Source organism: Dermacentor variabilis, chromosome 7, assembly GCF_050947875.1.
Source record: "Dermacentor variabilis isolate Ectoservices chromosome 7, ASM5094787v1, whole genome shotgun sequence".
NCBI lineage: Eukaryota > Metazoa > Arthropoda > Arachnida > Ixodida > Ixodidae > Dermacentor > Dermacentor variabilis.
In genome coordinates, this window is record NC_134574.1 from 59,466,005 (window position 1) to 59,488,177 (window position 22,173).

A 22,173-nucleotide genomic window follows, 5' to 3' on the forward strand; every position below is an offset into this window, starting at 1 on the left:
ATTTATCGTATTTATCGTATTTATCGTAAGTGTCAGCAGCAGCTCGGACACTTACACTTTGCACAGGCGTGTTTAAGAATTCCAGGTTTCGGCTGCTTCAAGCGACTGCTTTAAGATGATCTGTTGGAGTAAATGCTCCGCCAGCAACGTAATTGTCGCAGTTCAAAGAACTGTACCAACCTTTGCGACAGCAAGTGTCGTGCTTTTTGAGACCGGCATGAATTTATCACAGTTCTCTTTGCCGTTGCTAGCCCGTGCTAACGATAATGCTAGTGGAGTGTCTCTCTCCTTCGACACCACCGATGAAACCGAGAGGAATGGTATGGTATGGTATTCCTTATGCGATGGCGCACACCCACTGTGGGGGATTGGCCAAGATTTGGATGAAATTAGGCTATCTTTATTAAAAAACTGAAAATGGTAAAGCTAACTGGAGGAAATGAACAAAAATAAAATGTTTAAGAATTCAAGAAAATCTCTTTGTAGCAATTATAAAATCCTCCACGGTTGAGCAAATATCCCTGTGGCACTGTCCAAGAGAGGAGGCTCCTAGAGAAAGGATATTTATAATTGAAAAGCTCAAACCAAGCTGTGTAAATCTTGATTCTAGATTTTTTCTTAAAGAAGTGAAACGGCGGCAGAATATGAAAAAATGATCTATTGTTTCATCTTCTCCACAGACTGGGCACAGAGGGGAGGGCACCAGACCTGCCCTGTGACGATAGAAGTTTAATTTTGGTATTCGACAACGTAATAGGGTAAAGATGACTTCAGTTTTTCTGGTGTGAAAGGAATTTTTAGGCCAAGGGAATAGGAGGTGTCGATATTCTGAAAAATTTGCTACAGCTGGGTTCAAGAAGTCTTGAGTAATTGTATATCTCCTGAATCTAGTAGTCGTCAGGTAAGCTATTGTAGGAAGTAATGGTAATATAGAGCCACTGAGGGCCGCTCTCGCGAGACTGTCAGCCATTTCATTCATGACTAATCCTTTATGTCCAGGCACCCAAAGCAATCTAATTAAATTTATGTGGGCCGGCACTACAAAATGAAATGTACGTAAAAGGTTAGTGACACCATTCGCTGTGAGCGAGGAACATAAGGATAAAGAATCTGTTATAATTACTACCGCCGATGTTGACAGATTTAGTTTGCGTAAGGCTAGGACTACAGCCAGAAATTCAGCCAAAAATACGGAATAAAAGTCCGGAATCCTGATTGCAAATGACCAGTTTAGAGAGGGAGAGAAAATGCCAATTCCAGATTTTTCTTCACACTGTGAGGCGTCTGTCGCAATGACCGTACTTATAGCTAAACTCAATAAATGATCCTGTAATAAGCCGTTTAATATATTATAAGGGAGATGTTTTGCATTATTTGGGTAGATGTCATCAAATATAATTTCTAGGTTCTCTCGCACATCACAAATAGGCGGTACCTCCCAGAGACGTACATTTAAGGGATTTATCAATGTTTGTACGAAGACGACCTGTGGTGTATGAAAACGATGCCAGTGTACTCCGAAGAAAAGTGCAGGCTGAGAAATGAATATGTATTTCAATCTTCTAATAGGGGATTCATACAATTTCAAGACTGTTTGCACCGTCAGTAACCGAAATCTACACAATATTGAAGGCAACCTGACTTCTTGGTGTAATATGTTATTGGCAACATATTTCGGTAATCCGCAACACAGTCGTATGGCTTCCCGCTCAAGTAGAACAAGGGGACGTAATTTATAAGCTGGGGCACCAGAAAATAAAACACATCCAAATTCTAATATGGGCCGCACATACATCTTGTATATCATTAAAAGTGGATCTCTCCGCATTCCGGACCGACTATTGCACAGCTTACGTAGCATACCAACTGTTCGTACTCCTTTTTTAACGATATGGTCAATATGGCCGAGCCAGTTGAGGGAACCGTCATATACTACACCTAAGTATTTCACCGACTCCACTTGAGGTATAGTCTCGAGGCGATAGGATATCGATATATTAACGGGATTGTTAAGAGGGAAAACCAATATCGAGGATTTTCTAACGTTAAGTGAAAGGCGAATTTTGTTTAACCAGGTTTCTATGGCGTTGAGGTAGTTTTGCAGTCGATAATATAGAGAGGGAATATCACTGTCTGATGCGAAGAAAGCAATGTCATCCGCGTATACGTATGTTTGTACATCTTGATGAAGAGGAATGGAACACATCAGAATATTAAATAGTAATGGTGAAGTGACAGCTCCTTGAGGAACACCTCGTGATTGATTATATATACTCGAGGAAACGCCTCTCAGACTGCAGTAAAATGTTCTTCCATTTAAAAATTCACCAATCCAGTTTGAAAAATAATTTGGAATCTCTATATTTCGCAATATATCTAATAAAATTAAGTGTTCTACACTGTCGTAGGCTTTGGAAATGTCTAATGTCACAAGGGCACATATTTTCCTCTGTCGCCGTGCTAATTTTATTCTACTTTCTAGGTCCACGTGAGCATGCCAAATTGAACATGATGGTCGGAATCCAATTTGGCAGGGGCTAAGCAAGTCCTTGTTCTGTATAAATTTAAGCATGCGGGCATATAGAATTCTTTCAATTAATTTAACCAAATTTGAAGTTATCGCAATTGGCCTAATGTTATCTATTTTATATCCTTCCCCATGATTTTTAAGAATAGGGATGATTTTAGCAATTTTCCACGCAGACGGAATCCATGAGAAGCAAATTGAGTGATTTACAATAGCTAAAAGGTCATCGGGAGCTTCCTTAAATAAAATTCTGAGCATAGTAGATGTTACCCCATCCACACCGGGAGCTGAATCTGGAAGTCGCTCCACGATTTCAGCCAATTCTAACATGAAGATTTCTGTAAAATCATCTGATGCCCTTCGTAAGCGAGAACCACTTGGCAAGACAGAAGAAAATCTAATTTCTAATCCCTTCGCGATTTCTTCTAGTGATTGTTTCATTTCATCGCTACTTAAGATTATAGAGTCAATATTAATTTGACGCGGAAGAATTTTTCTACCGCGGAGAAAACGGAACAATGCACGCTTATTTTTATTGTTACATAAGAAATCAAAATGCTTACAGTCGAATTCATCTTTGGCTTTAGAAACTGTATGTTTAAAGACAGCTCGAAAAAATTTATAGTCACTCCAATTTTGGGGACTCTGGTTATGCAATAATTTTTTCCAAGCAGCTTTTCTCTTTCTGTAGTCTCGAGTGCATTCTTCATTCCACCAAGGACTGTAAGAATTTCTTTTATTCAATCCAATCTCAAATTGAGCCTTTTTTTGAGAACTTTCCAAAGCGGAACAGATAATCGTGGTTTTTTGTTCTGTAGGCGCATCAGACAGAGATGAAAGAACATTTCGTAAGCATTTTTTAAAAATGTTGTAATTTATGAAGGTTCGAACCTGAACACCTATAAATGTTACCGGACGTGCAACGTCAAATACTATCGGAAGGTGATCACTGCTTGTCGAACAATCAATAGTCGACCAAGAAGTTACGGAGAGACTCGGGCCAGAGAATGTAAGATCTAGTGAAGAGTAAGATCGGCCTCTAACAAACGTAATAGATCCGGAGTTTACACACGTGAGGCGATTGTCCAACGACCAGTTCCACAATCGGGTGCCGCACAAATCTGTTCTTAAACCCCATGAGATATGGTGAGAATTGAAATCACCTGAGATCACAATGTCACGTCCACAAGAGTTAAGAACACTATCCAGTGTGCTAGTGTCCTGTACGCCAGACGGAAAATATGCATTGACTACGGTAAAAGGAGAACATCCCGGGAGAACCAATTTTATAGCTAGGATTTCACACTCTGGAGTAGAAACTTGAAATGAAATTTTAGCCTTATGGCAAATTTTAGATGAGATAAGTGTAAGTAATCCGCCACCTCTTGTAGGACGGTCTAATCGAAATGACCTGTAGAATTTCAGTTGAAAAGATTTCTCAGGTTTTAGCCACGTTTCTTGTAACATAATTAAATCAGGATTTAGTTGAGAAGTTAAACAAGTTAAATCTACTGATGCAGAATATAAAGAGCGGCAGTTCCACTGAAGCACTTTTAGTGATCCTATTTTTTGGAAAGTGCCGCAGTCGAAACTGCCTTCTGCAGAATGTTATCCTTTAGAACAACACTGGACTGACTTTTCTTCGCCTTTGAGTGAGGGCCGGGGGAGGAGTCTTCACTAATAGACGACATGGTTCTTTTATATGCTCGAGCATTTTGTTCTACCTCTGTCATCTCCAAATCTGTATTAATCAGATTACAAGTTGTAGGGCCCGCAGAAGAGGGATTTGAAAGTCCAATATCATTATTGCAAGGATTGGTGTATGATCTTTCATGGTTAGTTTGGTGCTCAGGATCAACTGTTTGCGTTGGTACAGGAGCTGGGCAGGTAGTTTGCATCAAATGAGATAAATGACTAGAAACGGCTTGGGAGATACATTCACCAAGGCTCATTGCCAACCTTTCCATAGCTTTTGTAACTGCCTTTTCCACAGCGGCCTCTATAGTTGCAGTAAGTGATCGGTCCGTGGTAAGATTTTGTCTACCTATTGTCCCCGCATAGCCAGATGCCCTTTCTTTCACAATGTTTATGGCCTCCATCCTAGAGCAGCGTCGACGATCAATTATTTCAATCACCTGTAACTCTTGAGCCCTAACAGAACAGTTTAAATAATTGGCTGGATGATTTCCATCACAGAGACAGCATCGCTCTTCTTGGGCATTACAATCACTTTGAGCGTGTTCTCCCCCACATGCGCAACAACGCTGTCTTGATTTACACCCTGCCATACTATGGCCGTATCGCCAGCAATTGCGGCATTGAATCGGACGCGATGCCAGGGGTTCAACTCTGAACGCAAGGGGCCACACCTTTAGCTCTGACGGGCAGGAAGTTCCAGCAAAAGTCGCAATCGCTGATTCTGTTGGGACCCGCTTATTGTCTACCACTCGAGTGCATCGGTAAACAGCAATTACTCCAGTCCCAGACAATCTCTCAAGTGTTTCAGCGGGAGAAAGATCAGCATCGACACCTCTGACTATTCCCTTAGTGCAGGCGAGGTGAGCAGGGATGAAGGCACTCACCGGTAATGACGCGAATGACGAGCACTTTAGCAAATCCGCGACACAGGACTGGTCTGGCGATCGACACACAATACCTCCGCGGCCGAACTGCCTCACTTCCGTGCTTTCGGGCTGTCCAGTCCTCCTCCAGATCCTACGCGTTGTGCTTGGTGTCTTTCCCATTTTTTGTTAATCTATTGTGACCTCCCTATCGTTACTAAAATTTCCAATTCCACTTGGGCATGTAGGAGAAAACAAAATGTTTTAATACCAGCTCCCCAAAATGTTCAAATATAGCCATAGCTGCTCGTAAAATGTCAGGTACGTGATAACCACGCTCGCGATGCGCGTGATGGTCAAGCCACCGGTTTCTTCATGCAGTAAAGAGAAGAACGAAGTGAGATCGACACCGCGTTGTGCAGGTGAGAAATAGCATTTCAAATGCTCTCCATCAACGAATAACATTTGACTTCCTAAGCGCCAACGTACTCAAAACCACAATTAATGTGTCTCCTTGTCTCAGCTATTGCCGGGTTTTCCGAAGCCATGAATACCAGTGAGAAGGGTGCGATCGAGCAGAATTCATCCAATCCAGTCTCTGGGGCCGTGTTGCCCGAGTCGACCACATCCCTGGGAACACACAAGAGCCGCAAGAACCGCTCCCGGAAGCACAAGTTCTCCGCAGACGCCACACCAAAGGATCAGACGTAAGTTCGAACTGCATGCGGAAAAGGGACAAGCAGAAGCGCTGCGCCGCATATGTTACTGTTGAACATTACCTTAAGGTGGAATGCTTTTTTAAATGACCTTGTCCGTGTTTTCCGTACGACTGCCGCCTTATTCAGAGAGATTTATTATTAATTTCTACAAGATTGTTTGAGGGTCCTTAATCAATTCCAAATCAAAGCGCGCTTATAAGTGCTCTAGTATATCCAACTTTTTCTGTTCTCTATGTTCTATGTTCCAAATTGTTCTATGTGATATTTTCGAAAATGGTTGCTGCTCAGTTAGTTTTTTCAGTCCAAGACTTGGCGAAATGTCATTTCATAGTTTATTTTCACATTGACACGCTTTCAAACAAAGGAATAAACACATTTGACGCGCTGTGAGAAACTTTGTTATGCGAAGCTTTTTGGCGGTAAAGTAACGGTCAATGAAGTGGAAATGAAGAGAAAGCTACGGGTGTGGAGCTTCTGCAAACGTCTTACTGCGCCAAGTAGTGTGGCAGCGCTTGACAGCGCTGACGATTCCTCGGAATGGGCGCTGAATCGACGCAGCTTCCACTTGGACTGGTTTCGCGTTTCACCAGACGCGGAAAGAGCAGCCGAAAAACTTCAGCCCTCAGTGATTTGTATTGTCTTATTTAGCTATTATAAATAAGGTGTCAGTACTTTCTCTTCCTCAGATTGGAGTAACACCAATGAAAATGTAGGTGTTTTTTTAAAGCGCTTTTTCTTGCGCGCGCTTTGTCTCCCTAGCGTTGCCTTTATTGTTACAGAAAGTATCCGCGAGTATAGCAGCCTATCATCGCGTGATGTTCCTCAAAGCCTTACTAGGTGGACCGCTGTGTTTGGATAAGGCGAGTAGTTGCGCCTGTGACGCGAGTGCATGCAGAAAGGCGGCGGCAACTGTTACGACGATCGTGTGAGAGCGAGGGCACGATTTCGACATCGACCCGCCATGATAGGTTAGTGGTGATGGCGTTCCGATTCTTAGATACAAGCCGAGGGTTTTTTCCTTGACATGGCGGCCGCGTTCAGGTGGCGGCGAAGTAGACGTTTACTTATATTTTGGCGCACGATAAAGAAACCAAGGTGGTAAAACTGAAACTCGTACTTCCTCACAAAGGAGTGTCTGAAAATCATATCGCAGTTTTGGCAAGCAAAACCCCGGAGCTTAATTCCCAGTTCCTTTAGGCTACAGTGCATCAAGGGGAGTTTACGATGTCTACTGTTGCGTTTATATCGGTAGTGAGTGGGCGTGAGCTCGGGGGAACATGGTATATGATGTCATTTAGGAGTACCTCTTGTATAATTGTGCGTACGTATGAGTATATGCTTGCGGTTGTACAGATACTACGACAGAATTTGTAGTGTGGAGGAAAAACGAAACGCTAAAGCGGTTCGACCCGGGGCGAGTATGAAGCTAGTACAATACCAAACAAGTTCAACTAAGCGTTAGTCACTACGAGGAATGGACTGGGAAATGTCAGCCGATCCCGAAGGCTGTGCAGTCTAACCGCGCGTTTCGAAGTACTAGCTGCCACCGGAGAAGAAATGCGCAAAAATGCCAAGGGGCGTACGCACCAAAGGTCTCGAAGAGCTCTACCCGCAGCTACATTTTTTTGGCTATTAGGCAAAAGCTACGAGGGCGGAACCTCTGCGCATATATTCGCGCGTGAACTAGTTCAGAAGAGCTTGCTAATAGTTTCAGTACCCTTTGCATCGATGTAAAATAGGGCTTCTGCTGAATGAAGGCAGGAACAGGTAACCCCGATTCAAGTTCTGAAGCTAATAGTTTCAGTACCCTTTGCATCGATGTAAAATAGGGCTTCTGCTGAATGAAGGCAGGAACAGGTAACCCCGATTCAAGTTCTGAAGCTAATAGTTGGTCATGGATAGCCCGTACGTGTCCAGTTCGGAACAGAGAGCAAAGCAGCCTGCGTCGGGGCCCCGAAGCGACCGTATTACAACAGCGTCGGTGGGAGCGTGCAATCGACGCCGGCGTCGCTAAAGCCAGCACAGAACCTGCTCATTCTTTTGTATACGGAGCTTGTGGTTTCCTGAAGTCTTTGCCTGGGTATCCGCGTAGAAGTTCAACCATTTGTGTTGTGTTCTCCGACAGTCATTTGTTGCTGAAATTCTCGTCAGTCTCTCAGGAGAGCTAAAGCTAACGTGTTCGAGATAAAGGCACCAACATTCACCATAAGTCACTGGCGCCTTCTTGCCTTTGGAAAATGTGTAAAACTTGCGACGGTTTCGGATTTGCGGAGACCTTATACGTCAAACTAAAAAATACAATAAGATATTGGTAGCTGACCAGTGAGCGTTACGTATAGTTTCAAATTACCTGGTGCAGAAAACACAACAATTACGTTTTTATTTTCCACGTATAGATACGAACGAAATTGCGGGTCTACTAGCACCAGCGGTGCCTCAGATGCGCTCCGGACCCGTTTTATCTTCATAGCCAAGAGAGGTCATTCGCGGGTATAGTTGGTTTTTGAGACGAGAGAAATGTGCGATCAGTCGTGGCATAATGGTCAGAGTATTGGCTGGAAGTCCGAGGTTGCATCCTGATGTCTGGGCCAAGTATCGCCACCATCAACTAATGTTTTATGCCAACTGCAGGATGAACGCCTTTCCTAACGATCTCCCATTACCCCTGCCTCGTCATAGCTGATTCCAATTTGCGCCTGCAAATTTCCTTACTTCCTCAGCCCAACAAATTTTTCTGCCATCCTAGACTGTGATCCCCTTCTTTTGCCCACCAATCTGTAACTGTTGTGGTCCACCGGTGATTACGTGGCCTTCACACCTTGATTTCTTTTTGTTAATGCCGACTAGAATACTAGCCATCGCCGTTTTCTCTCTGACTTACACCGCTCTCCTACTGTCACTTAACGTTACGCTTGAAATTTTACGTTCCATCGCTTTTTTCGCGGTCCAGAACTTGTTCACGAACTTTTTTGGGAACTTCCAATATTTTGCCCCTGTATATTCCTTTTTAAACGAGGCGAGACGGGAAACAGAAATACATACACCTAATTATCGCAGCGTGCCTAGAATGAGGCAAACAATGCTATGTAATAAATTTCTTGTGCACAGAAACAATAGCCCGACGTGCATGAACGTTAGTTTAGTACTACATTATTTAGTGTCTCGAAAATTTTTATTTCGTCGCAAACTTATGTCGAATACACAATGTGCTTTAAAAAGAATGCAAACCTAGTTTGGAACTCGGTGATGTTGGAGGCGGTGCGCGATTATTTGCACAATTCATGCAGATACTAAATTATTTCGTTTAAGTATGGCCTTGTGTTCTCGGACCCATAAAGTTGTGATCATGAGAGCATACCAATTTTGAAGCCATAGTAAAGGTCGATTTTTTAAAGGAACAGAATAAATTATGCGGTTTTACGTGCCAAAACAACGATCTGATTATGAGGCACGCTGCAGCGGGGGACTCAGGAAAGTTTCACCAGATGGGGCTCTTTAACCTGCACCTAAAACTAAGCACACGGGTGCTTTCGCATTTCGCTCCCATTGAAATGCGGCCGCCGTGGATGGGATTCGACCCCATGACCTCGTGCTTAGCAGCCCAACACCATAGCCACGACTTATTCAAGGAGTATTCGCAAGAGACTTTCCACTTGTCATGTGCTTTGCCAGGTTGTAGCTGAAGCCTTTTAAACAGTAATTGGTTTGAGGAACTAAGAGGGTAATGGGCAATAACGTCACGGTGCATTTAATCGTTTCATTCTGGCAATCCCTACTGAGTGAAACACGTGACCGCTGTCGATGCAAACGTGCACAGCACTATCGTTTATTTTTATGCCTTACTGCTAAACAACGTTAGAAAACTTAGCTTGTGTCATGACAACGTCAACGCGGGCCAGCTCTACGAGGCTAACTTTACTATCACACTGAAATATTCATAAACGTGTCCTAACCCTAATAAATGTCCAGTGTCATCTTTTTACGCATGAAAAAGGCGTAGAATAGTTTCAGGAAATTTGAAAACATAGTTGTTCGTACTTAATTAAGGCGAGCGCAAACAGATATTGCACCTATTTGTATTGAGATACTCAGTTTAGAGCTATCATGTGGGAATGCACCCAGGTCCTCGGAATTTGGTGGTGGATCTCCCGCACGAAACTCGAAAAATTCCAAGTGGCCGCGCAAGGCCACCGGCGACCTTTCACCACAGGAGCAGCCGGAGCAGGCCACGCCTTCCCAACCGCCATCAGAAAGCCCTCTGGCAGCAACTCCCGAACGGGCTCAGGTCGAGCCTGCAAAATTTACTCAGGACGATGTGGCGCGACCAGGGAACTCAAGTCCGTTGATGTCATTCCCGCCAATTGGAGCAGTAAGAATCCGTCTATCTATTTTCTTCGTATACAGCTGGCCTTTCTTTTTTATTAACAATAATAATGTATTATTTTATATGAAATAATTTCTAAGGGGGCACAATCTACTGGTAAAATACAATAGAGGCAGTAATATTTCGCCTGACAACACTTCATTCCTCATTTTGAGGCACACAGCAGCAAACAGCACAGATGAAACTTGTCCCCTCGTATACAAAACATATCACCGCGCGATGTCGCACTCCAACGTCCTAGAGCCCCCGTGATGCAGTTGTTATCGTGTTTCCTTTTTCTGTGTGTTGGTACGGCAGGTTTCTTAACATTCGATGCCTGCCAGTCACAACGGAGTATTAGTGTGCGCTATGAAGTTGTTTCGGTTGTGCGTGTCCACAAATAAATACTTGTCTGAGAATCGCTCCGGTATTATTCCTGCGACGATTGTTGACAGACTGCACACGCCACCGCTGCACTAGATTTTTTTTTATTGTGATAGCAATTGTATGGACACTCCAAGTGCGTTTTGTCGCCGTCACCGTCGTCGGGATCTGTATAAAGTCCAAGCGCGATAACATCGTCGCCTGGCGCCGTATGCCGTATATGCGCGTGAAAGAGTGGGAAGGTAATTCGACCATGGAGGCTCAACCTTGCGCGAGCAAGGGAGGAAAGTGGGGCGGAAGCGATAGAATGAATGTGCCGTTTTCTGTCGCGCGCAAGGCGCCGGGGGAGGATAGGGAGGGGGGGGGGGGCGTTCTACATTGGCGGCGGCTGCATATGGCGCAGCCGCCCTGGCGCTAGCTTCCAAGCTATCTGCGGTCAGTAGAGGTTTGGTGCACCGATGGCTAAGCGCTTCGTCCGCGCTCTTCTCTCCCCGCTTAGGTCGCGTTGAAACGAAAGGCAGCACGAAGGTCAATTCGATAGCTGCTTATGCCACGATTTCTCATTTGAGCGTTTTGACAGCGAATGTGTGCGGTCATCGAGTGATATGTGCTCGTGTTTGCAAGTGCGCTCGTGACACTATGCTCATTAATTTAATTAGTAAGCGAATGTTTACAAGTCCATACAGCCAATAAAACTACTATCCTTACTTCATGTAGCTGTCTAGTTATTGGCTAGAATCAGTGCTTGGCCTTTCGGGGGAAAACTCCGACTTTCTTACTGCGCAGATGTTTACACCAATTAAGCTTGTTTCGAGCACGTTCGACTGCTACAGCAGCAAAAATAGTGGCATACTGAGCCGTCATGCATATTAAACACATATTGTGCATACCATAAAGCAATTTGATCATTTAAATTATTTTGTAGTATCATCATCATCATCATCATCATCATCCTGGTTACGCCCACTGCAGGGCAAAGGCCTCTCCCATACTTCTCCAACAACCCCGGTCATGTAATAATTGTGGCCATGCCGTCCCTGCAAACTTCTTAATCTCATCCGCCCACCTAACTTTCTGCCGCCCCCTGCTACGCTTCCCTTCCCTTGGGATCCAGTCCGTAACCCTTAATGACCATCGGTTATCTTCCCTCCTCATTACATGTCCTGCCCATGCCCATTTCTTTTTCTTGATTTCAACTAAGATGTCATTAACTCGCGTTTGTTCCCTCAACCAATCTGCTCTTTTCTTATTCCTTAACGTTACACCTATCATTCTTCTTTCCATAGCTCGTTGTGTCGTCCTCAATTTGAGTAGAACCCTTTTAATAAGCCTCCAGGTTTCTGCCCCGGTTTCTGCCCCTGCTCCAGGTTTCTACACATTCTTGCTGCTTTGACAAACTCTGTCGTAGATCTGCCTGCAGCGTGAAGACGTGGGTCGCCTTATGCACTCAAGGTTTTGATACCTCAAATACCGATTCCTTTCCTTCAAAGATTATTCGTGCCCAACGGTGCGTGCGTGATGCACCACTTCGAAGGCAACCCTAACCATGTTTATGATACTGGAGCCTACGTTCTTAGGACAAGTCTAAAGAAATGCGCCATCACTGCAATAACGATTTCGTAGCGAAGACGCGGGAAAGAGTTCACGAGCAAACACCCTGTTAGCGGCACAGCGTCGTTCAAATTTCGCGTAAAATGGAACAATTAACCAAGCTGCAGGCGCATTTGACGCGTACTCCCGAATTACAAAAATTCAGTGCCACTCCACTCTGTGAAGTTGGATGACCTGCGAAGCTATGTGGACCCCTTAATGGCCAAATGTTCATTGCCGTGCGTCAAACGCCGTAGGCACATAAATGGAAGGCGAGGAGCGAGTACTCGCTCCACCACGATGCTGAGCCATGGAAGGTGATGAGGCACTCGCCGGTATACATACCCATTTATAGTTGCAAGACGCGGCGCGACGCATTTTATTACCGAATCCAGGCACCGATAACAGATACGCAAGTCACCGGACTCCGAGGGCAGACAATGCTTCACCGTAGCCAAGGCGATCGTGCGTTGGTCGACGTGGAGCACTGCAGTAATGTTTGCGAGGTCACTGGAAATCCACGAGCGGTCAACACAACGCAGGCCACACTGAATTAGTTGCGCAAAAACACCCTCTGAAACCTGGCCGTTACGCCTGTGAAACGTTCCAAGTTTGAGGGATTTGGGGCCACATGGATGGTTAGCATTTATTTCCGACTCGCTGTCCTGGTGGTCAGCACGCTCGCGGCAGCGCCACCACGGGGGAGCTTCGGAAGGAATGGAAAAGAGACACGTAAGCGCTTGGAACGGCGACAATGACTGCGACTGTAGACATGGCCGACGCGGGTCAAAGTTTAGTACCTGTTTTTACAAGCTTAATATCGTATATGGTTTCTCTTTGGACCGAAGATATTAAACTTATTTTTGCAAGTTGGCGGAGTGCTTAAAGCCTGCTTCACCTACGCCGCGGCTCAGCCCGCCGATTGGCCCACGGGTGGGGAAAGAGAGAGGAAGAGAAAACATTTATTTCTTACGAGTTGGGGAAACTTGCTCGTAGAGTGCAGCCCTTACTTAAGGGCCCCATTTACTCGCGCCCCTCCGCGTGCCCGCCAGATCACCCGTCGCTACTCATGCGGGTCTGAGCTGGTCAGCGCAGCCTTCCAAAGAGGAAGGTGAACACGGGTTGGAAGGGGTGAATATCAAAGACACGAGGAAACGAATTAGCTTGAAGCTGTCGCCACGCGACGGTCCTTTTGGTTAATGAAACTATATGGTGGTGGAAATTCTTGATCTACACGGCTTGATAGACCCACGCAATTTTATCCAGAACCTAGCCATATAGAGCTTCGTTGTAAAAACTCCTCTCGCGTGCAAGGCGGAAATAAACAATTGCTACTTCTAAAGCCTGTTACCTAGGTTCATGAAAGACGACGGTGCAGCCAAACTCCGTAACTATATCAAAGACAAACATGTTTGACAGGTCGCATTCGCCAGAAAAATGATAACAAATACAAAACAAGCTGCGATACCATTCTCGTAATTATTTTATTACCGCTCATGGAAGCCTCAGTATCTGCGCGGCCTGTGTAAAATAATGGTCGTTGCCGTCGGCAAATTAGATATCGCACGCCGGGATGACTTTGCCTTCTACTGCACTTAGGAACTCAAATATTTTAAGGACTCGGCAATATTCTATACGTGTTCCTGCGCCGTTATGCGCAGACATTCGCTAAATTTGTTGCTATAATTTTTCTTGTGTTGCTAACGACTGGCGAATTTCCTGATGACTGAAGGATAGCCCGAGAAGTTCTCATTTAAAAAAAAGGCCACTAGTCCTAGATATATACCATCCAACATCCTGATTTGAACTTGAGAGCTTATCGTGTCAAATAACATCAACGAATTCCAAGACGAGCATTCCTTTCTCACAAGGTTCCAGCACGGCTTCGGACAAAGCCACTTAACAGCTGCGCAGTTAATTGCAGTTGTACACATACCATTATTGACCAGACTAACACACTATTTATATATTTCAGCAAAGCATTCAACTGTGTATCCCACGACCACTTATTATTTATATTAAGGAATATAAACTTTTCATAATTACCCTTGGGCGCTATCACGTAAAGCTATTCCAATCTGTTTTCATTCCAATATCCTGACGTTAAATTTAGGCACCCGCCGAGGCAAGCATCGGGCGGTGACCCGCGAGGCCGGACATGCCAATGAGATGCTGTGCTCGTGTATAGGAGCTCGCATTTCTTTCCTTGTAAAGCGAATAGCATTGTCAACCTTGACGAGTTTTTCTTGTCTAATTGTCTGACAAGCTGTGCGGAGCATGCAGAAGTGGAGAGGGTTTTGGCTTGAGCCGGGCTAGCGGCGTGAACGTAGGTAACCGGATTTGGAGGGTATAGCGCCAGCCTCTGTAACGTGCCCCCGCCCTTTTCTCTTCTTCGCTTTCGGTGCGTGGCAGAAAATCGCAGTGGCGTGCAACGGGAGGCTTAAAATACGGCTAACATGGATCCTGAGTGAAAAAGAGCTGGCAATTGGATGTCATATACGTGGTGAAAGGGCCCTCAACCATTTTCTGTCACGGAGAAATTTTACAGCGAAGCTGTGAGCTTCTAGTTTGTCAGTATTTTTCGTGCCGTCGACTGTGGGCAAGAACGTGGGTCATTCCCGGAGGTCGTGCAATACCGGGTCGAACCGCTACTGAGGTGAAGCAAGCTCCAAGCACCCAGCAATGTGAAGCGAAGAGTGCATACATTCTTTGGAATCATTTATAGAAGACATGGAATAGCATTCGTGCCAATAAAGAACAAGCACAAAACAAGTATCCGAACAACACAAACAGGGGCGTAGCCAGGGGGGGGGGGGGGGCTTATGGGGCTTCAGACCCCCCCCGAAATTTTTTCGTGCTGTCTGTGCACCGCCCACCAAAGCAATCCCCGGTGCCGGAAATCATTCAAAATTTTGTCTAGAACGTCTTTTTCACGCTCGAAAACGCATTTCACCACGAACATTGCGAACTCGGGCTGGATTTCGCGGCAACGCCCATGCACCGGGAGTCACATAACGCAAGCAGCCCCATCCGAGCACAAAGATTCAAGGGCGTTTTTATGGCGAACGGGCTCACCGCGGCATCTTGCGGGGGCCGCGGAATCTACGGAGCACATGGATGTCAATTGCGAAATTTATGGGTATAAAGTTGTCATAAACTTTTGATGGGAAAGGTGCATTGACATTTGCAAAGTTGTGCTTAGATCTTCAATTGCGGAACATTGTGGGTTAATGTTCGTATAAATATATAACGCCAAAGGTGCATTGACTTTTCTAAAGCCTTACATCGGACCATACAACGAGACAAGCCAAATAAACACACTATCAGACATGTTGACAAAGCCAGCAGCGAGGTCCGATGAGATGAAGCGTTGTGGGGGTTCATTTGTTCCGTCCTGACACATAAAGAAATATCATTTTTTTCCCTACGCCAAAGCATCCATATCAAGAAACCAAAGCCAGCCAAGGTAACTGCGTTCTAATTTATTTTTTCTCCTTCGATTTTTGTTCGCGAGGATACATTGAGCCTCTTAAATTTTTTTGTCCTCCCTCCCCTATGGGCCGTCCAGCGGGCCGAGGATGCCGCCAGGACCCAAGAACTCCTGGCCGTCACCTAGGCGGGGCCTTTGGCCCTCCCCACCAACTCGCAGGGCACACCATAAAGTTCTTTCCTCCTCCTCCTCCTCCTCCTCCTCCCTCCCCTACTTGCGGGCTGTCAGAGCCAGCCAGAGCGCATGCGTTTTTCTCGTGTTGCTCTGACCACCGCGCGGTGCACTTCGGCTCGCATTGGCTTTTCCCTGGCCGAGTGCATCTTCGCCTGGCAGAGTTTTGGTCGCTTTCTGGCTAGCATACGAGAAAAAGAAACTATCGTCGCTCGCCACCATCACTGCGGGGACTCGACGAATCGTACCGCGTTCGCTTGAGCGCAACCTCTCCGGAAAGTCTTGTCTCGCCAGTGTAGGATACCGAGCACTATGCGTATGGTTCTCGGTGGACCAAGCGTCTCACGTTTTCTTCGATATTCCTTCGGTAGCCACATTAGGTGCCCAAAGTAGGCATTCGATCGTGGCCAACATACTTTGCGCTTTTTCATTTCGGTGCCCCGGCCACACAAAAGAAAAAAATGACATTGTTGTGGCGCAGCAAATTCTCGCATGATGAAAGTTCGATTTTGTTACTTCTTTTGCGGTCAGTAATGGGCCACGGGACGCTTCAGTTACCGGATACTCCTATTATATGGTATTGCGACATCAATTATATGGACACTCCAGGACCATTCCTGCCGTCACCGTCGCCCTCATGTTTCAGTCCAAGGGCGATAACATCGGGACCGCGCGCCGCATGCTGTATGTGCGAGTGAAAGCGTAGGGAGGGAGGGGGGGGCTGGAATGGATTAGACGACGATGGTGGCTCAGTCTTGTGTGCGCAAAGGAGAAAAGCGGGGAGGAAGCGTGCCGCCTTCCATCGCGCGCGATACGTCGGGCGGAGTGAATAGAATGGGTGCGGGATCTAGGATTCTGTGGATCTCTGATTGCGCAACATGTTTATTTGCCTTGTTTGACGCATTATATACAGTGACTTCTTTAGATACGTTGGTTTATTGGAGACTTATGCGTATATTTAAATACCTTCTTGCGAGGTTCTGTGTATACGTGCCGTGAAATTTCTTTCCAGTGGCACTTTTTTGCCTTTTATCCAGCTGTATCTTCACATTTATATATTTCATTGCATCTTCGCATGTCTGATGTGCGAAGGCGAGTAAAATGAAAGTGATCCTACCAGCCCCAGGCCATAATGATTCGGTTCATTATCTGCGAGGCATGCGTGTAGCACACAAGCATCTCTCATTTACAAAAGCGACATGCAGGTGTGAGGATAAATTTTTTTAATGATCTCATACACTGGGTTGAACATGGTTGCGTGACGTAATGGATGCTCCAGAAGTTGAGCAGCGTGGTGTCCTGAGGTTTTTGACAGCTCAAGGTATTTCCCAAAAGGAATTAGTCACCGTATGGCTGCCGTGTACGTTGAACATTGCATTTAATTGTCCACTGTGAAGCGTTCGAGCAAACGGTTCAAAGAAGGACGTGAAAATTGCAAAGACGATCCAAGGCCGGGTCAAAGCCATCGTGCAATCACCCCTAACAAAATTGCAAAGCTTGATGAGCTGATGAGGCAAGAACAGAGGATAAGCATCGTTGAACTGGGAGAGCGTGTAAACATCAGTCACGGTTCGGTTCACGCGATTATTCAAGAACATCTCGGTCATCGGTTCTTGTGTGCGCAATGGCTGACCAAGATTTTTGAACTACCGATAGAAGACAGAGATGTTCAGCGCGACCTTGACTCATCTGATCCAATATAACAATAGGGGTGACGACTTCCTGTTGTGATCGGAGACGAGCCATGGTGCCACTTCCACGAGCCTAAAACACGACGGCAAAGCTTACAGCGGAAACATTCGAATTCACCACCCCCAAGAAAGGAAAGGCCGTCATTTCCGCCGGAAAGGTGTTGTTGACTTTTTTTTCTCGATCGTCAGGGGCCATTAGGGATAGAATTTGCTAAATTTTGTCAGGTTATCAATTCTGTTTGTTATTGTGAAATGCCAGATCGGCTGCGTGTCACGATCAAGAACAAACTACGTGGAAAATTGACGAATGGGGTCATGTTGTTCCACGACAATGTCGTCCCCACCTCACTGATGTGGTTAATACAAAACTGGCAATGTTCAAGTGAGAAACGCTGCAACATCCGCCATACAGCTCAGACCTGTCGCCTTGCGACTTCCACATTTTTGGGAAACCGAAAAAAACAGCTCAAGGCAACCCAGGTTTGTGTCGGACGATCACGTGAAAGAGTCACTTGCAGACTTTTGAAGCAGCAGCCCAAGGAGTTGAATGAGACTGGAATCACGCGACCTCGTTAAACAACGGGACAAATGTCTAAATAATCACGGAGACTGCTTTTAAATAAAGTACCCCGTTTGTAATATATTCGCATTGGCTGACATTCATTTGACTCGACCTCGTATATTTTGCAGAACTTCGGCTTTTTATACGTGCTCTCTGTTGCGGCTATAATTTCAGTGCAATTACTCACGATACACGACCGGGGACAGCTGCTCCTGCGTAATACATTGTAACAAATGACAGCGTCATTTACATTTTTTACTGGCCGTTGCATATGTACAAGGATCTAAACAAGGTTCTTGAACGACAAAGTTTCATTACAATATTTGTCCTAAGCTTGTTAATTTCATGACCTTTACATTTTTCATAGCAGCGACATGCACTGCTTTGCTGGTTTCGAACTGATGTAGTTCTAAAGTTCGTGTGATATCTTCTTTGCTTAATTATTAGAAAAAAACATGGAAGTATTGATATCAGTTATTTTGGGCACAATTTATGGCACATACAAGCATATTCATTTATCAAAAAATGTTTTGACAATGCGTAGCGTTCAAGAATTCGCTTCCAGCATCTTTAGCAATGGCAACGCAGTTATTATTCATGTATTTGATCCCCGGACAAATTGTTTAAGAGGAAGCTTTAGCTCGCGCCCAACTTCAATGCGGCCTATTGAAATACATGTTAAACGCAGAAACGCTTTTCCGAGGTAACCCCAGGATTGCTTTTAATTAAATTTGTTGCATTTGAGAGAGAAAGTTAAATTCTAGTGTCTGTTGGAAGCGGAATTTTGGTTTAGAGAATTTTGATCTTGAAAAACTCGAAACTTCAAAAAAAAAATAGAAGCACGACGTTTACAAACTAGTAACTCTGCAGCAAGCACATATATCGCCGTTCAGTAAACGGCATATATTATAACAGTGAAATCGGACAAACTTGGTGTGTATTTTCGTATCTTACGTGAATTGGTTACGTTGTGTACAAGGATTCTGGGAAAGCCGTATCTCCATAATGCTAAATTTCTTGAGATTCATGTGTCACATAGCAATTTTGTCCGCTGTAGATGCACTATTAGGTGAAATGCACAGAACTGTGATATCATTTTTCATTGCTGAGTTACAGAGTTTTAAACTTGATGATTTCGTTTTCTGAAAATTTGCGATTTTGGTCAATTTTTAATAAAGAATTGACTATCTAAATGAAAAATTCGAAACCAGCAGTCACTAGAATTTAAGTTTTCTTTTAAATGCAACAAACCTCGTCAAATTTGGTGCATTTGTTGCCGAGAAAAACGTATTCTCCTTCTACATGTATTTAGATACAAGCACACTCGGCCTTCTCTTAAGGAGGAGACCGAGCTGCAATGTGAGCACCCTCCCCCCCGAACGAAATTTCTGGCTACGCCACTGAACACAAATGATGCTCAGGCGTTAGTGATAATAATGCCAAGAGTGTAGCGCTTCCAAAATACGTTTCCCGGTAAAGGTTACTGTTGCAGAAGGTGCCGCGACGATAGCTGCTTGCGACGTGGAGAGTGACGTCACTAGCATTTCGCATATAAAAGACCCAGCCTAGCAGCTTATTTTGTTATTGGTGCAGCACCGCTATGGGTAGGCAACGCATACGAAGGGCTCCAGCATTACTATAAATTGCCAGCATTACTATAAATTACCAGCATTACTGTAAATTGTTATTACTACCATTACTCTGAAGCCGTAAAGCATTGCATATCCCCCTCAGCGGCTGTAGTGGCAGCTAACTACCACCACTCAACAGCTTCACTGAACACCCTTTGTCGCGGGGCCAGTATGGCGAGTAATACCTTTTTACACGGAAATAAATACGTCCCTCCCGGCATCTCCTGGTAGCCAGCGCCAGAGCGGTGGGTGGGCAGCCATCCTCTATTCATTTCAGAACAGGGCAGTCTCCGGCTATTCCGAAAGGAATTTTGCTATTGTTTTCGGCATAATAATGCATCTTTCATGCATACGCGGTAGATCGACGTGGTGAGTTGTCGCGCTTTTGTAACGTCGCCGGCAGACAGGCGAAATGGGCTTATTCCGAAAACTTTTGCCCAGTAGCGGAGGATTGGTGGGAAAACAAGGGGTAGAATCGGAGATAATTCATTTGTTTTTCTTCGGTCCAATCATGCATAATTAGTGTGTACTCGTCATATCAGTTCAGGAGTTTTCGCGGTTTTTCCGGACGCCGGTAACAGACAAGCGAAGTCGGTGCGGCTCGGGTAAATTTGACCAATCGAGAAGAGCTGATTGCAGCAATGGAGTGGGAACGTTTAGAGTTGCTCTACGTTAGAGTGCACCGGCATTGCTGCATATTTCGCTAACCGAAAAATTGTTTGTTGAAATGGGAGGGTAACACTTGCAATAACAACTTGCAACTCATGCAATAACAACTTGACCTAGGGCACGGGATCAAATTTCGTCTACTACGGCCGCATTTCAATGGGGATGAAATGCAGAAATGGCCCATGTATCGTGCAATGGATGCACTTTAAACAACTCCGGGCGCTCAAAATTATTGCGGAGCCCGCCACCACGGCGTGCCTCATAATCGTAACGCGGCTTTGGCACGTAAAGCCCCAGAATTATTTTACCATATATTTACTGAAGAGAATAATGCGCAGAGAATGCCAATTCACTGATATCTCCTACGACCCATACTTCGTGTTTGCTTTTCAATTCGCGAATATTATTTCGCCGGAATGAAACAAACAGGCCTTGTTGTTTGACACGCCTAGGTTCGCAGTGTTTAGAACTACAGACCCTGTAGCATCCCTAGAAGACACTGTAACTTCCCTTGAGGTTCGTGAGATCTCTTGCGGCTCGATTCATGCGTTGTTTGTGGCAACCGATGGCGCACTTTTTCATGGAGATTATCAATGGTAATGGCTTAAGGATGTCGCAGTGGAGAAGTACATTGTACAATTTTGTATGCAAAGAAGTAAAGAAAGCCTTGGGAGCTATACAAAGGGGGAAGGCAGCTGAACAGGATCAGGTAACAGCAGATTTGTTCAAGGATGGTGGGCAGATTGTTCTAGAGAAACTGGTCACTCTGTATACGCAATGCCTCATGACCTCGAGCGTACCGAAATCTTGGAAGAACGCTAACATAATCCTAATCCATAAGAAATGGGACTCCAAAGACTTGAAAAATTATCGACCAATCAGCTTACTGTCACTTGCCTACAAACTATTTACTAAAGTGATCGCAAATAGAATCAGGAACACCTTAGACTTCTGTCAAGTAAAGGACCAGGCAGGATTCCGGAAAGGCTACTCAACAATAGACCATATTCACACTATCAATAAGGTGATAGAGAAATGTGCGGAATGTAACCAACCCTTATATATAGCTTTCATTGATTACGAGAAAGCATTTGATTCTGTCGAAACCTCAGCATTCATGGAGGCATTACAGAATCAGGGTGTAGACGAGCCGTATGTAAAAATACTGAAAGATATATATATATATATATATATAGCGGCTCCACAGCCACCGTAGTCCTTCATAAAGCAAGCAACAAAATCCCAATAAATAAAGGCGTCAGGCAGGGAGATACGGTCTCTCCATTGCTATTCACAGCGTGTTTGCAGGACGTATTCAGAGACCTGGATTGGGAAGAATTGGGGATAAATGTTAATGGAGAATACCTTAGTAACTTGCGATTCGCTGATATTGCCTTGCTTAGTTACTTAGGGGACCAATTGCAATGCATGCTCACTGACCTGGAGAGGCAAAGCAGAAGAGTGGGTCTAAAAATTAATCTGCAGAAAACTAAAGTAATGTTTAACAGTCTCGGAAGAGAACAGCAATTTACAATAGGTAACGAGGCAGTGGAACTGGTAAGGGAATACATCTACTTAGGGCAGGTAGTGACGGCGGATCCGGATCATGAGACGGAAATAATCAGAAGAATAAGACTGAGCTGAGGTGCGTTTGGCAGGCATTCTTAGATCATGAACAGCAAGTTGCCATTATCTCTCAGGAGAAAAGTGTATCATAGCTGTGTCTTACCAGTACTCACCTACGGGGCAGAAACTTGGAGGCTTACGAAAAGGGCTCTACTTAAATTGAGGACGACACAACGAGCTATGGAAAGA

At 44.9% G+C, this 22,173-nt stretch overlaps 1 pseudogene; it reads left to right on the plus strand.

Annotated features, from left to right (window-relative positions):
• Positions 1 to 12,898: 12,898 nt before the first annotated feature.
• LOC142589122 (U2 spliceosomal RNA) lies at positions 12,899 to 13,080 on the plus strand (annotated as a pseudogene).
• The last annotated feature ends 9,093 nt before the right edge of the window (positions 13,081 to 22,173 follow it).